The sequence below is a fragment of the Castor canadensis genome, chromosome 10, assembly GCF_047511655.1.
Source record: "Castor canadensis chromosome 10, mCasCan1.hap1v2, whole genome shotgun sequence".
Lineage (NCBI taxonomy): Eukaryota > Metazoa > Chordata > Mammalia > Rodentia > Castoridae > Castor > Castor canadensis.
In genome coordinates this window covers 21351871-21369192 of record NC_133395.1, presented here as the reverse complement: position 1 = coordinate 21369192, position 17322 = coordinate 21351871, and positions in this window count along the sequence as shown.

The window sequence follows — 17322 nt, the reverse complement described above, 5'->3', positions numbered from 1 at the left end:
CTATTATCTATCTTTGAAAACAAATCTACTCAATTACAATTCTACTGTAAAATAATATATGAAGTTGATTTCTCATTTTATTTGCAAGTATTTTTTCCTTCCCTAATCCAGTATGCATTGGTTTGGTATTTTTTCAGGTAAGATATTACTTAGATATATTTTGTGTGTATATGTGTGTGCAAAGGATAGAGTGATGTTATGTAGTGCAAAGTCAAAATACGCATCCACTTTTATGCACTAATTCTAAGTGACTTAGAAGCATTGGTCAAATTGCAATCTACTCTACCCATGGACTCCTAATTGCTCTTTCCTGCTTTTTCTGTCTGTGCTAGCCAATTAATCTGTCCCCTTATATAATACTCATTTGCCACTTAAACCAATTAGGGTATTCCTTTTCCTATATTCAAATAATACTTCTGTAAAGTATTCTTATAGTCTAAATTATATCAGAGTTCCTTTTGTTCTCAACCTACTAACACAATTTCCAATACTACAGCTCTCAGCAGATTGAAAATATAGAAAACATAGTGATATTGACAGCCACTTGAGAAAGTTCAAGGGTATAAAGTGGCAACACATTAAAAACATGAACTTAGTTATAGACTGTTAGTCTTAGTCCAGTATACCATATCTTATTAAGCCAGCTCAGCTTATGGGAGATTTACAAAAGAGTATATTTAAAAAATTATATGTGAGTAAATAGATAAAAATAATAATGCTTACAACAATAAGTAATCATATAAATGAATGAGAGAATTGTGATCTTCTGAGAAAATTACCTCTATGAATTCAAATATATCTACCATTTTCAACTACAAAAATTGTTTACTATATTTTTAATTGGGAATGTCCTACATATTAAAATCTTAATCTTCAGAATGATGCTATTGGGATGTGGTAGAAATGTTAAGAGCTGGGGCCCAGTGGAAAGGAAGCAGTTGTTGATGACCTGCCCTTTAAGAGTACTGGAGATCCAGGCTGTTCCCCTGGACTTAATTGTTTCAGGTATTTTGTTATACTAAGGGAAAGCTGACTAATACAGGATTATATTACAATAATTGATAAACTGATGGTTTGATTGACATATTCTTTCTCTTATTCAGTTCAGTCCTACTCAGTGATTGCAGAACACAATAATGAAGTAAGTGAGGCTGGTTGGTAAAATCTAGTAGTTTGACTGATGTCTTCTAAATATCATTTTTTTTTATACCTGTTGAAACTATGCCAGGAATGGGGGAAGGTGGAAATAAAGGAGAATGGTGTAGGGGTGATATCAAGTCTGATATATTTGACATATTGTAAGAACTTTTGTAAATGCCACATTGTGCCCCCACCCAGCATAAGATAAAAGTGAAAAAAATAATTTTTGAAACATTTAAAGATAACTTGAAATATTTTCTTCTATAATCTTCCTACTTCAAGCTTCTTTGGAAAATTCATTCTAATGTGATCCCCTTTTTCTTTTTTACAGTAACAGGATCCGTCATATAACAACTAAGGCCAAGATCATATTATTTGATGGCTTTCTCATGTTTCTTTCTTAGCTCTTGTCCTCTGATAAAACCTTTGGATTACTACATTGGAAAACTCAGTGATAATCTGTTTAAAAGAATTGTTGGGTGTATACAAAACCTCTGGAGCTGTGTGTTTAAGAACTCCATGTGTCACCACAGATCATTCATGGCCATGAAAATGTAGTAAATGTGCAGTTGCTGTCTCCTTTCTGTCCCTATGATAGATGTATCTTTGTCCCACCACTCCATTTAGTGAAAAACGTAATTTTTATGATTTCCCAAGGAAGACTTATCTTTTTCCTGGAATTTATCTCATTTGGGTTGTTATTTTTTGTATTTTTTCTTCAGTATTCTGGGAGTTTTCAAAAACTGCTATATTGTAGCATTTCTGAATGTTTTCAACTAGGGTGGGAGTGATGACCTCATGTTACTTTCTACATTCTGACAGGTAACAGATGTTCACCTGTTTATAATTACATGTGATATTTCTTATCATTTTGATATAAATTTTTAAAATTTTAGTTACAATTATAATAATGAAACATTTAATTTTCAGTGGTGAGCATTTGAAATAATGATCTTACAACTCAGGCAATATAGTATCACTTGATATCCATTCAAAGGGCTAATGTCAGGTTAGCCTACAAGCAGGTGAGTTAAATATGTCTGTACTGAAAGCCTGACTCGGCTTATTTATCTTCACTAAACTCAGAACTTGAGATCAGTATTGGAAGTCTTGGTTTCCTTATCTTAATGTTGTTTAATATGACACTTAACTCACAGTGCTAATGAAACACAAAATTTCTTATTAATGTAAAACCTTACAAAATGTTGATTTTATGCATTATTTTTTGTATATATTCACAAATACCCATCTATACCTATGAAGATATTTTTATACACACCCCCATATGTATATATAGTCAGTAATAATGAGTGAATTTGAGGATAAATAACTATAACTATATATATATATTAACTGAACAAAAGTTAACATTTGATAAAGTAAATCCTGTGGTTTGCATAGGAGTTCTGAATTGAATTTTTCACATTTGACTCTACCTGGAAGGAGAAATTTATACAAGTGGTGAGGTACAGGGATTTGAGGTTGAAAGCAGAAAGGTGATTAGCTTTTATAAACCAAGGTCTAATTTATTTAAATACTTTTAGTTTTAAAAATCACATTAAGTGAAGTTAGCCAGTTTCAAAAGGCCAAAACCACATCTTCTCTCTCATATGTGGAATATAGATTTAATGCAAATACAACAATATTAAGAAAATGGTGACACTAAGGGGCGGTCACATGGCAGGGAGGGTGAAAGGAGGAAATTAAGAAGGTGAGTATAGTTGATGTGCTGTCTATGCAATAATGAATACAGAATTTTAACAACTATTGAAATCATCATAAAAAAAGGACTAAGGTAGAAAGAAGAAAAACAGAAGATATGAACCAATTTGGGTTATAATACATGTATACATGGAAATGTCACAGGAAACTCCCTTTATAGCTATATTAAATACAAACAAAAGTCACTTTATTTTTCTTTTACAAAATTGTAAGTGGGTGGAAGAAGTCCTGTCAGGAGGTTGGTATTAGTGGTGTCAGTGGGAGGGGCAAGGGTGTGGAAAAAGGATGTGGGAGGGTGACTATAGTGCAAATACTGTGTACACATGTACATAAATGGAAAATGATACCTGTTCAAAATAGCCCACAAATTGGGGGAGGAGGAGATCAGAAGTGATGGAGGGGTGAATCTAGATATGATATATTTAATATACTTTAAAAAACTTTTGGAAATGCCACAGTGTACCCCCTCCCAGCACAATAAAAAAATTAAAAATAAAAATTTATTTTGAAGGTGATGGGAGTGGGTGTCAGTGGATAGTTATAACTAAGGTTCCTAAAGCTAGCATATAAAAATGGTATGTACTTGTAAGTAAATGCAAAAACAATACCTGTTTTAACTGTTCCAGGAATCAGGGGAGCAGGAGTGAAAGAGAGCAGTGTAGGGAGTGAATTCAAGTAGGATATATTTGATACATTGTGAAAACTTTTGCAAATACTCCAAGGTTCCCTCACCGAGAACAATGGCAAAATAAAAACTGATATGTACTGTGTTCCTGGCTGAAAATTATGCATTTAATATCGCAATGTAATTTTGCATTTTCAAAATAATGCAGAGATCTCTTCCTATGTTATAATAAAATGAGAAAAAAAACTCCCAAATTATTTTGAGCACAGAGATTTACTTATTTGAAAATCAGAGTAGAGAATATTTGTGATTTGTTATATGTAAGCTATCAGAAATTACTATGAGTATCAACATTTTATATTTATTAGAGGGACATGGTATTAAAGACTTGAGAAAATTTTCCATGTAATGGATCAGTCGTTAGTGTTTATATTACAATAGAAAAAAACACTACTAAAGTTGAGATGACTTAAACCTAAGTATAAAGATTGTCCATCCAGGCTGGCAAAATTTTAGAAGCAAAACCTTCCAATCTAGAGTCTGCCTTGCCATACCCCATGCAAAATGAAACATGGGATCGCTACCTGTCAAAACATAGGTGGCAGACATTTAACTATCTTCACAGACAAACACAAGACTATACAATTCCATCTCTTAAAAAATGGTTTATACAAAACTCTACTATGTGTTTAAATGACTCAATGACTCAGGAACACTTTTTCAGTTTTTGTTTGTTTGTTTGTTTGTTTAATTTTTATTTTATTCATGTGTGCATACAATCTTTGGGTCATTTCTCCCCTCTGCCGTCACCCCCTCCCTTACGCCGCTCCCTCTGCTCCCTCCCTTACTTACCCTTACCCCTCGCTACCAGAGAGAAACTATTCTGCCCTTATCTCTAATTTTGTTGAAGAGAAAGTATAAGCAATAATAGGAAGGACAAGGGTTTTTGCTAGTTGAGATAAGGATAGCTATACAGGGATTTGACTTGCATTGATTTCCAGGACATGTGTGTTACCTTCTAAGTTAATTCTTCTCAAACTAACCTTTTCTCTCATTCCTGGTCCCCTTCTCCTATTGGCCTCAGTTGCTTTAAAGTATCTGTTTTAGTTTCTCTGTGTTGAGGGCAACAAATGCTATCTAGTTTTTTGGGTGTCTTACCTATCTTTACCCCTTCCTTGTGTGTTCTTGCTTTATTATGTGATCAAAGTCCAATCCTCTTGTGGTGCTTGCCCTTGATCTAATGTCCACATGTGAGGGAGAACATATGATTTTTGGTCTTTTGGGCCAGGCTAACCTCACTCAGGATGATGTTCTCCAATTCCATCCATTTACCTGCCTATGATAACATTTCGCTTTTCTTCATGGCTGCATAAAATTCCATTGTGTATAAATACCACATTTTTAAAATCAATTTGTCAGTAATGGGGCATCTTGGCTCTTTCCATAACTTGTCTATTGTGAATAGTGCTGCAATAAACATGGATGTGTAGGTGCCTCTGGAGTAACCTGTGTCACATTCTTTTGGGTATATCCCTAAGAGTGGTATTGCTGGATCATATGGTAGATCAATGTTTAGGTTTTTAAGTAGCCCCCAAATTTTTTTCCAGAGTGGTTGTACTAGTTTACATTCCCACCAGCAATGTAACAGGGTTCCTTTTTCCCTGCATCCTCACTAACACCTGTTGTTAGTGGTGTTGCTAATGGTGGCTATTCTGACAGGGGTGAGGTGGAATCTTAGTGTGGTTTTAATTAGCATTTCCTTTATTGCTAGGGATGGTGAGCATTTTTTCATGTGTTTTTTTGGCCATTTGAATTTCTTCTTCTGAGAAAGTTCTGTTTGGTTCACTTGCCGATTTCTTTATTGGTTCATTAATTTTGGGAGAATTTAGTTTTTAGAGTTCCCTATAAATTTTGGTTATCAGTCCTTCGTCTGATGTGTAGCTGGCAAGTATTTTCTCCCAATCTGTGGGTGGTCTCTTCAGTTTAGAGACCATTTCTTTTGTTGAGCAGAAGCTTTTTAGCTTTATGAGGTCCCATTTATCTATGCTATCTCTTAGTTGCTGAGCTCCTGGGGTTCCATTGAGAAAGTTCTTGCCTATACCTATTAATTCCAGAGTATTTCCTACTCTTTCTTGTACCAACTTTAGAGTTTGGGGTCTGACATTAAGGTCCTTGATCCATTTTGAGTTAATACTGGTATAGGGTGATAAACATGGATCTAGTTTCAGTTTTTTGCAGACTGCTGACCAGTTTTCCAAGCAGTTTTTGTTGAAGAGGCGGTCTTTTCTCCATCATATATTTTTAGCACCTTTGTCAAAGACAGGTTGGTTATAGTTGTTTGGCTTCATATCTGGGTCCTCTATTCTGTTCCACTGGTCTTCATGTCTGTTTTTTTGTGAGTACCATGCTGTTTTTATTGTTATTGCTTTGTAATATAGTTTGAAGTCGGGTATCGTGATACCTCCAGCATTGTTCTTTTGATGACTGTTGCCTTGGCTATTTGTGACCTCTTTTGTTTCTATATACATTTAACGGTAGATATTTCAATCTCTTTGATGAATGTCATTGGGATTTTGATGGGAAATACATTAAACATGTAGATTACTTTTGGAAGTATAGACATTTTTACTATGTTGATTCTACCAATCCATGAACATGGGAGATCTCTCCACTTTCTAAAGTCTTCCTCAATCTCTCTCTTCAGAAGTTTATAGTTTTCCTTGTAGAAGTCATTCACATCCTTTGTTAAGTTTACACCTAGGTATTTGACTTTTTTTGAGGCTATTGTAAATGAAATTGTTTTCATATATTTTTTCTCAGTTTGTTCATTATTAGTGTATAGAAATGCTAGTGATTTTTCTATGTTGATTTTATATCCTACTACCTTGCTATAGCTATTGATGGTGTCTAGGAGCTTTTGCATAGTGTTTTTTGGGTCTTTAAGGTATAGCATCATATCGTCTGCAAATAGGGATATTTTGATAGTTTCTTTACCTATTTGTATTCCTTTTATTCCTTCTTCATGCCTAATTGCTCTGGCTAAGAATTCCAGTACTATGTTGACTAGGAGTGGAGATAGTGGCCATCTTTGTCTAGTTTCAGGAACACTTTTTGGAAGATTTTTTCTTTGGTGAAATGAGCTTGTCTTCTGAATTTTCTCTCTTGGAAACCTATGAAAGAGAGGCATTATTTTTTTCTGATGGGACTGGGATTTGGACCCAGGGCTGTATGCTTACAAAGAAGGTACTCTACTGTATGAGCCACGGCTTCAGTCCACTTTGCTCTTGTGTTTTTGCAGATGTGGTCTACAAATTTATTTGCCCAGACAGGCCTCAAACTGCAGTCATCTGGATCTCAGCTCCCCAACTAGGTACAATTACAGAAGTGAGCCACCAATGCCTGACAGGAGAGGCATCTTGAGGCACAGAATTCCTGAGTCCTCAAGATTTGATGTGCAATTGTCTCTGTGACCTTCCACACTTAGTCACTATACTTTCATAGATTATCCTGTAACTCTAAATAGTGATCTTTTAATAATACACATAAGACTGTTATTTCCCTTGCTAGGTCCTCCAAATCATAAGCAGGACTGATGTCACAAACAAATTTCTTAAAAGGAATATATTGTATCTTTGAAACACTTGCTTAATTCATTCTGAAACAGATAAACACATAAGATGAAATGTGCCTTGATAAATAGAAAAATGTTATTTTGTTTTCCTTTAAGAGTATTCAATTCAAATTAACTAAAAGTAGAATGTTTAATTTAGGGAAAATGAAGGAGATAAAATATAATTATCAAAATAAATAATAAAGATCTAAAAGAATAAATAACAAGTAAAGGAAAATGATATAACAAATTGATAATTTTAAAACTACATACTTGGTGGATGAATTTAAATAGGAAAACATCTATTGTAAGATAATTTTCTTCAAATATTTCATAAAACTCAGGGGAGATTATGAAATATCTTGGTGAAATGATACTGAGTTTTCTCTGAAAACATAAGCACATAAAAAAATCCTTAAAATAATTTTGAAAAGTACCATGGGGGGGCTGGTTATGTCACATGTTGAAAACCCCAAAGACATTTAATATTTAAAGACATTTGATATTGTACAAAATTCATGTAGTTTATAAAAGATAACACTTACACAAAGACATTGCATATATACTGATTTTTAACAGAAACTGCAACTATATATAACACTACAATTCTACTCACAAATATTTGAAAAGCTTGGTCATCAAATTGACAGAGTCCTGTGAAAGGTTTTGAACTGATTTTTACAGAAAAGTGCATGAATGAGAATTGCAGGCATAGGTCCCTCAAATGAATTTCTTCTGTTGTTCCCATGGGTGGAGTTTTGTTAACTCCAAAACTCCTATATGTGAGTCAGTTCGGTCATAGATTGATATTTTGGGGAAAAGTACATGGAAGACAAATCTTTTCAATGTTTACAAAAGACCAGTATTTGCCCAAATGTATGCACAGTGTTAGAATCAGTAACATCTTCTATAACACACAAGTTAAAGAGACTTTAAACTGTACACCAAGACAACTAACCAAGCAATTAATGTTGGATTATCTGCAAAATGTTATAATATGCCTACAGACTGTGTTGCTTTGGTGAAGTATGCTATAATAAGTAGTGTTTATGTCTAGAGAACTATTTTAAATCTAGGTTAGTTTTATAAGCACTTTAAAAAATATTGGTTCAAACCATTTCATGAGTTACATTTGTTAGAGCAGGTAGTATTTGTAAAGTCATTGAACTAAAATAAAATCTGAATTTTTATCCCAATTCTTCTAATTGCATGATGTACACACATTCTTATTTTATTTCTTTTATGAAAATGTTGGTATCAGCTGAAAATATACATTGAGATATAACACCAAAAATATTTTTGGAAAAAATTCTAAACAGAAAAGCAGCCAAATTATTTTTATACAATGCTTGAGTTGGACAAGAGCTGGCAATTTGGAAAGCTACATAAAGTGCTTTAGGATTTATGGGTCCCACTCTAATGCTGTAACATGCCAAATGTCACTTCAACAGCCTGGTAGAACTGATCTGGATGCCCAAATTGGGATAGATATAGTCTTCATAGGACATGCAGAAAAGGTTTTCTTAATTTTTACTCTTTGTAAGTATGTAAAATTTTTCTGTATAGTTTTCTGCTTTGGGTAGACACTGATATGAAGACATTTCATTGTTAGCAGCAGTAGTTAGTAATAGGAGCAGAAGCACTATTTATTGGACAAACAGAATTATTGTTTCAAATGAGTTTATGCTTAAAATATTAATGTATTTCTCAATTTTCAGAAACCACTTATAAACTATTTTATTGTATATTTTTTTACTATTAATGTTTCTCCTGGAAGTCAATAATACCTTCAGCAATGTATGAAATTCTTACTTTGACTTATATTGATTCCATCTTATATGTAATCAATTATTTTATATATAAGATTTTGAAGAATATACACATTGAGCAAGGATGTGAGACATAACCTTTAATGATTAGGAAATATTTTGCTTTTCAATTTAACTTGATACAAATATTTTTATGTATTTGTATCTACACTTGAATAGTTATATAAATTCTTATAATTCCTAGATCATTCATTTAAATTAACTGCTATTTAAGTGTCATATTACCTTCATAGCAATTTTGACATTATGACTCTTTTTATTCGATAGGTCAATTATTTGTGCCTATTAGTAAAATGAATAAATACTAAGTGAGTAGGTAACTAACACATAATTTTAGTATCAATTGTAGGTTTCATAAACATCTCTATAACTTCATTTTCATCAAACAACATCATTCAATATATTAAAAATGACAGCATTTTAGTTTATGTAAAATATGAATTATTTTTATACATGGGTTTTTTACCAAAATTTTGTCTGAAAATATCTCTTGCATGTCCTAAATTTCATGAACATTAATATCGGTGCTGAGCATGTACAAGTATTTCCCATTATGATGTATGTGAATAAATTAAGAAGATTCCTTCTAAACTGCAAGGTATGTAACTAGTGAATAAGAAAGTGTTGAAATCTGAGTATTGAAATCTGATGAGATTAGATAAGATAGAATTTTTATTTCTGTAGTCCAAGTAATTTCACAGAAGAAAATTGGAAATGTTGCACAGCAGGGTCTAACATAAGCAGCTCCTATGGAACCCCATAGCTTACAGGCTTTTCAAGTTATTGCAGTCACCACTCATCCTTCCCCCAAAAGTAAGGCCATATGACTGTACCTTGCAACAATCAATCAAGTCAATTGTGAATAAATTTAGCTGATTTATTGAAAACCAGATGTATGCCAATATCAAAGGCTCATTTTTAAAAAAAAAGAGCAATATTTTCATTTATGTACATCCAAATAATGTAGAATATTGCTAGGAAAAGAAATAATTTGCTGTGCAAATTAACCAGCACAATAATTAAGAACTGTCAGTATCATAATGATTCAGAAATTAGAAGAAAATGTTTAAATTATATCTAGTAAAGTTCACAACACTGAGAAAATGTACATAAAATATGATGGCTACAATAAAATGAAAGTATTCAACAAGAGAATTTAATGGCTAAAATACTAATTAAGTTAGTAATCAGTAAGATAAGGTGGAAACTTCTTCTAGACTTAAAATGCATTATTTTAGAATACATGAGATTCAAGTTAAAGCCAAAAGACAATCAGTACTAGCATGTTAAAGATGATGTAAACTCCTCTTACACTAACACGCAAATCTTTGTGTATAAGAGAAACACTAAATGCTGAATCTCCATTTTCTTCTTTTTGGTTATAATACCAAAAATATTAGTTTCCCAAGAGATAGAAATTTGGAATAGAACTGCATGAAAAAAATGTATCTGGGCATATCTTCAAAGTATGAAATATTAGGCAGATGAAGACACAGATGTGAGGTCTTGTCACAAAAGGCCACTTGGCTGATGTGAAGGGATTGTAAAGATATGAAGGCAGCTCAGAGTTGTACCAGAATGAGGTAATTATCCACACACTACCTTTCCCAAAGGTCATGCACAGTGGTGTGTTGTTATATCAGATATGCAGGAGAATGAAAAAAGAAACTTGGATGTTAGTCCTCAGGAGCATATAACTAGACCCAATGTTCAGCAGGGATCAAGTCCTATCGAGTAAAATAACTATGAGGCATGTGCATAGAACTTTCCCTGCTGCAGAAGGGGGCTTGTATAAACACTGAGGAGAGCATCTGATTCTGTTACACAGCACCCACTGCACTCTGGATTGCTCACTCTGCTCAGAACTTCATACAAGACCTCTTAATATCCACATTTATCATGTAAGACTTTTTGTCTGCATCTATTGAGAAGAAACCACATGAAGAGTTTATACTGAACAAAATTTTATGTAAAAAAAAAATTTATGTAAAAATTGTAGGGAATAAAATAAATATAATAAATCTTAGACTACTGAAGATTTATAAGCCATGAAAAGACAATATTGACGCAGGCAAGCTTAGTGCAGCATATAGAATTATTTGAAGTTTTTAACTAGTGACTGACCTGTAGCTGTGTGCAACGCTGTAATGGGTATTTGCTTGTAGAACAAATATTCTGCAAGGTAACTATGATGAAGCAAAGAAACACTGAAATATCAAAACAAAATTGTCTATATGTTAGATTCTTTCCTGTGTCATCCATCATGTAAAGGAGAAAAAGAGGGTTGGTGGGGTGACTCAAGTGGTAGAGTGCTTGTCTAGCAAGTGTGAAGGCATGAGGTCAAACCCCAGTACTATAAAAAAAAAGAAAGAAAGAAAAAGAAAAAAAGAGAAGCAAAGAAAAACTTATACTATCATTTTAAATTAATTTAGTTTCATGGAAAAAGTAGAATGAATGTTATAGCCTGCTTCTTCTGAGGTAAGCTAAACATGTAAAAATCAAACAAAATCAAGGTTATAGACTGTAATAGAAAAGTATTATTACTTTGTAACTTTTACTTTCCTCGAGTATTATTTTGGATTATAGAGCTATTATGATTAAATTATACACGTAAATATTTACTAGGCTTATGCTTTACTTTGAGGAAATTTCAATTTATCTAATTTATTACTCAAAGTCATCAGACCCATTAAGCTTTTTTAAATAAATCATGAATGTGACAGTTTTTAATATGATTTTGTGTATTGTTAACATGCTATTAGAAATATTTGCATATCGTGGAGAAATTTCTAAGGTAAACATTTCAAATGCTTTTACTCTGTAAATGTTGAAATTTACATGCAACATATGAATTATTTGTAAATTAATTTGATATGAAATGTAATTATATTGATAGGTAAATAAATGTTATTTGTAATATCTAATGAAATAATTACATACTTACATAACATTTAATTTTTGTGAATTATTTTGAAAATAAAAGCAATCTGTGGAAGATATACAGAAAATGTATATTAATAAACTTCTCATTTATTGGCAGTAGCAAGGAGAAAATTTAAAATACAGCCTCATGAGAGAAATAATTTTTTTCACAAAGCAAATAAGGAGAATCTACATGCTCATCATGGTTGATAAAGGATTTAAAATTTATAGACATTAAAAACAAAGTATAAATAAGCTTGTTGATAAGTATAAACAAGTAGTTCAAGATAAAATTGTAAAAAATACCTAAAAGCCTAAACACATGGAAAACTACCAACAGTCAGTGGAAGATGACAAAAATGAACAACTTAGCAACTAATTATGTATTTAAATACTCCACTTGCTAATAAAATAGAAGATGAATTCACCAATCTGTGATACTTTTAAACAGAAATAGAAATAAACTTTTGAAAGCTGTTAACTGTAATTATAACTCAGCAGCAAATACTTTGTGATTTTTCCAGTTCTCTCCAAAAATAAAATATAAATATTATATCATTTTATATGAAATTTTAAAATGATTATTGCATAATCTTATTTATTTATATATAGTTAAGAGTAATTAAGCAAATATAATAAAAATTGCCATTTGCTATTCTATTAATTTTTGGAACTTTCTCCAGTTGTGACTGAATATCATCTATGGTAAAATCAATGTGAAAAGAATCTATCTCATCCTTGGATCATGCAGGTGCATCCTACCTCTGGGAAATATATTTCTATGTTTGTTTTCTACAATCCTTACCATAAAGAATATTTTTTGAATGAAAAACCTTTATATTTTTCTGTCATTTGGAGGAACTTCCTTTTCGTTCTCTGGTTGTAGGTCATCTAGTTTCTCTGTAGTCAGAGAACCAACTTTTAAATTTTTTCATAAACATTTCCTTTAAATAAATTGTCAAAATGAAGCATTCGTAAGTACTGAGTTTAAATAAATGGGCACACATTGTTCCTGCATTGATTTTTTTTGCTAAAAATGAATTAACATATTTGTTCAAAGTATAAGCTAAGGCAAACTCTCTATAATCACTTGGTGATTAAAGTCTCTTATCAAAAAGAAAAAAAGAGGACACATCATTTTTGCTAATTTGCTCTGTAAGTTAAATATAGATATGAAGGAAATAATCTATATGAGAGTTAGATACATATTATAAGAAAGGAGAAAAATGGGCACATAAGCGCACTCTAGAGTTTTCTGTTTCTTTTATGTGGAATCAGTAGAGTTAAGCCATTTAAAATTATCATGCTTTAACCAGTTCTATTGACACTAAACAGTATATAACAGGTCATAGATTTGAGTAAATGAAGGAAAATGATGATTGCCTTCTCTTCAGGAAAGATATTTTACACAGGCAAATTTAAGTGGAAAGTAGAATTGTGTGTAAAATGTGATCGATACAGATAATAAATCTATGCAATTGTAGTGTCTCATCTAACATTTACTGGATGACTGGTGTATTCCTTTTTCCATTGAACTGTACAAATAATTGCTGGAATTTATTTTGCCTCTTTAGAAACTCTAAGTGTACTTTCAATGAATTTATTTGCCACTGATCAATACATTTAAAGAAATACTCCCCCATAGTTAAAACCTTCAATTTTACACTAACACACACACAATATAAATATTGAATTCTTACCCTTACATTGGAGAATTGCCATATGCTTACCACCAAGGTCCTGCTGAATTTCATTTAAAATATTTTCATTAATTTAAATTCTCTCGATCTAAACTGATTTTATTTCCTATATGAAACATGACAGAATTATTTCATAGAAAATGTGGCATTCTATTTCAATACTTTTATAAATACTTGTTTTTTAATCCAGTAATTATTTTTATAATTTCATCTTCTTAGGAGCTATGTCAAAAGGATTGAAATATTACTTTGAATATGCTGTGAATAGTGCTTATAATGTAGAAAAATAGAAAAACTTATTGCTATAGTACATAATGTATATATCTTTAAGTATAACATAGTAGTTTCTGTAAGAAGAGAAGTAGAGATAAACGGAGTCATAGAAGTGAGCAGAGTTTCAGTCCCATTATTTCATGTTGATAATAAGTTATGTGGATGTTTGTATCACCATACTATTAACGTATTTAGATGTACAAAATATGTATTTACATTCTGTAAAACGAACATATTAATCATAATTTCAGTCCTCTTCAGGAGCAATTTATTTTCAATTTCACATTCATTATCATGATCTAAATGCTGATATTTTAGGAGAGGTTTTATTGCATATTTTTATTTTCTAAAACATTAAAATTAATGCAAGGTTAATTTTAGCAATAAATATCTTTTAATATTGGTGGGAGAGAAAGAGCATACTAAAATTATTCATTTTAAGTTAAATCACCCACATTAGAATAAACTGTACGTCGTCCTTGATATTTGTAACTAATAGTGAGGAAAGGATGAGTTCTTCCTCAGAAATCTGACATAAGTTTCAATGTTTTATTTCTTACAAAATGTTCGCCAACTAATTTATGGAAAATCCTTGACCTGTTTCAATGTTGAAGGCTTTGATGTAGTCTATGAATATTTTCAATGCTCTATATTATTTTCAGAATTCCCTCATGATTTTAATGACTAGTAAGAGACCAGTTTTATTTTTAACCTTCACTTTTTAGTCTTTATTGAATATTAATTTTTTATACTTACATTCATGGTTGAATACCTAAATAAGTGTAAGTTTTCCTTGAAATATGAATTAGTCCTACAAGTTAGGAAAGTATAAACAAAAGCAGTTAATTTTTTGATTATGCTATAAATCTATTATTTTCCTTTGCTGGAACATTTTGTAGTGAAGGTGAGAAAAGAAATTTGTAGAAAACAGAATTTCTTTTCTTACCATCTCTTTCTATATTCTCTGGAAATATTTTTTAAATTTAAATTGTAACAATGAATTAATATGATCACATACATACATAGTCAAACATTGAACCGATGAGACTTAAATGTAAAGATTCACATTCATAAAAGACATGGAATTTGAATTATTTTAACTATTTTGCTATTTCCTTACAGAAATTCATGAATCACTTTTCATTTACATCTATAATTTATTGATCACAGCATTTAAAACAGTTCTTGTCAAAGAAAAAATGCATCAGGCACCTGCTAAAAGTGACAGTATAGACTTCACTAAAGCTACTATATCAGGAGAGGGACTGAGGGATAGAATTGCGTTTAACTGTGAATATAACTAAGAGAGTTAGGGATTTACAACTAAAGCAGAGTGAGGGTCGGTAGAAAATAACTAGGAGAAATGTATTTAGACATCATGTTTTAAGAGAAGTAATTATCTAGAAATAAATTGTGGGAGCAGCAAAATTTATCAGTTCCAAAGAGAGGCATCTCTGAGTTCTACAAATAAAGGGGATAGAGATGGAATAAGTCAGGGAAATGCAGAAAGTAAACACCAAAGATGATCTTGAGTTGATAAATAAAGTAGTCTCCTTTCAGGGATTTGGGGCATCTTATAAGATAGCATACAGTTTGGTGTGAGATTTAGGTGTAATTGGTGATCTTGGTTGCAAGTGGGTGGTAGGAGTGGCTTGAGTTTTATCTGCTGAAGGAAGAGTTCCAAGACACTTAATAGTCAAGGGACAATGAGATGCACTGAGCATTCTGAGAGTAGAAGGTGAGGGGGGACAATAAGAGGGTGATGCTGGAGTACTATAGGAAGGGATATGAGGAATTACGTTTTGGGAAAGAAGAGAGTCTGAAAATTACTTTTTGGAGATTGTCTAAAAATTGCAATTGTCTGGTTGAGATTTGAGTTGGTGAGTTTCTTTCTGAAGCAGTGATCTTGGAATATTTTTTGTTACAGCACACATCCAAGTTGATCAAGTTTGGGAAATTTCCTGGAGCTCCATTAATGACAAAGTAATTCAAGAAGAAAAAATGTATGGAATTTTGCTGTCATAAATGGCAAAATATGTGTGGTCTGCAGCAGTTCTAGCAGGGAGATTTCTAACTGGATATGGAACTCAAGCAGTAGAATGACAAGCAAAGGGAGGTTTTTCACTCCACTGAGACGTTTCTTCTATCAATGGTGACTTTCAAAGAAAATATCCTGGAACTTTAATTCATCCATAAGCGTACACTCAAAATCCTAAAACTTAGCATTTGTCTTTACCAGAGCAATGAATCAGGAATCACTCAAAACTGGATTCCTGAATGTGCTAGAATAATGGAGACAAAAGTCCTCCATGGAAGCCAGGAGCCTGGCTGTCACATTCCAGGGTCCACTGATGTTTCAGATTCACCTTAGGGTTAATAGCATCAGACTGCCAGAGGAGAAATTGCACTAGATATGTAAAAGTCAGATTATTTGAGCTCACTAGGTCAACGAGGAGTTCCAAGTAAAAAGAGGACTCAAAGGAGACGAGTTAAAGGTTAGTCATGAAGGGAGATCTTGTCATTTTACATTTGGCATATATTGCATAATTTGGTGTGTGTGTGGTACTGGGATTTGCACTCACTGCCTACACCTTGAACCACTCCACCAGTCCTTTCTTGTGATGAGTTATTTTGAGATAGGGTCTCACAAACTATTTGCTGGTCTAACTTCGAAAGGCAATCTTCCTGATCTCTGCCTCCCTAGTAGCTAGGATTATAGGCGTAAGCCACCAGCGCCCAGCCATAAATTTTCGTAAAGCAATCATTCCTAAAGTGACATTTAGGACTGATTTAAAATAATATAAGAATTAATGGCCTTAGATACTTTCACATTATCAGTCTGAAAACACGATTTTGAGTGCATTAAGCATGACTTGAAGCATTCCTTCTGCTCTCTTTTATTATACATTATTATAGTAAGTGCAGACCTTCTGCTACAATTCTTAGAGTACCTACTTCCCCAGTCAAAATTAACTAAGTAATATGAGAATTTATCCAATTTTTAATTCAATCAATTCCATATTTAATTTTTAAAAATAATTTGCTAATCTTCCAAAGTCCAAATTCTTTTACTCTTAATACTTGTTTCAAATATATACAGATATTTTCTTCATGTTCAACTACTTGATGTACTAGACTACTTGGATTCTTCACCTGTGAATTCACATTTCACAGATACCATATTCATATCCCCCTTGCTTTTGCCTAGCTTTCATTTTGTCATTTCTTCCCAACATAGGTAAAGAATGTGTGACATTTGAAGGTTGTTACTCTAGGAATTTTTAAAGAAATACTGTTTTTGACCCATTATCAATAAGAAATTGGAATCTCTGAGGATTTCAGATGACAATTAACTGAGTTCATCATTTCCAGTTTGTTTTCTAGCTTATAAATCTTGACCTACAGAAGTATAAATTTATATACATAGTATAGTGAAGATCGGATTCCAAGAAAAATGAAAAACTTGGAAAAAGGCAATTTTATTATGTCTTATGTAAAACT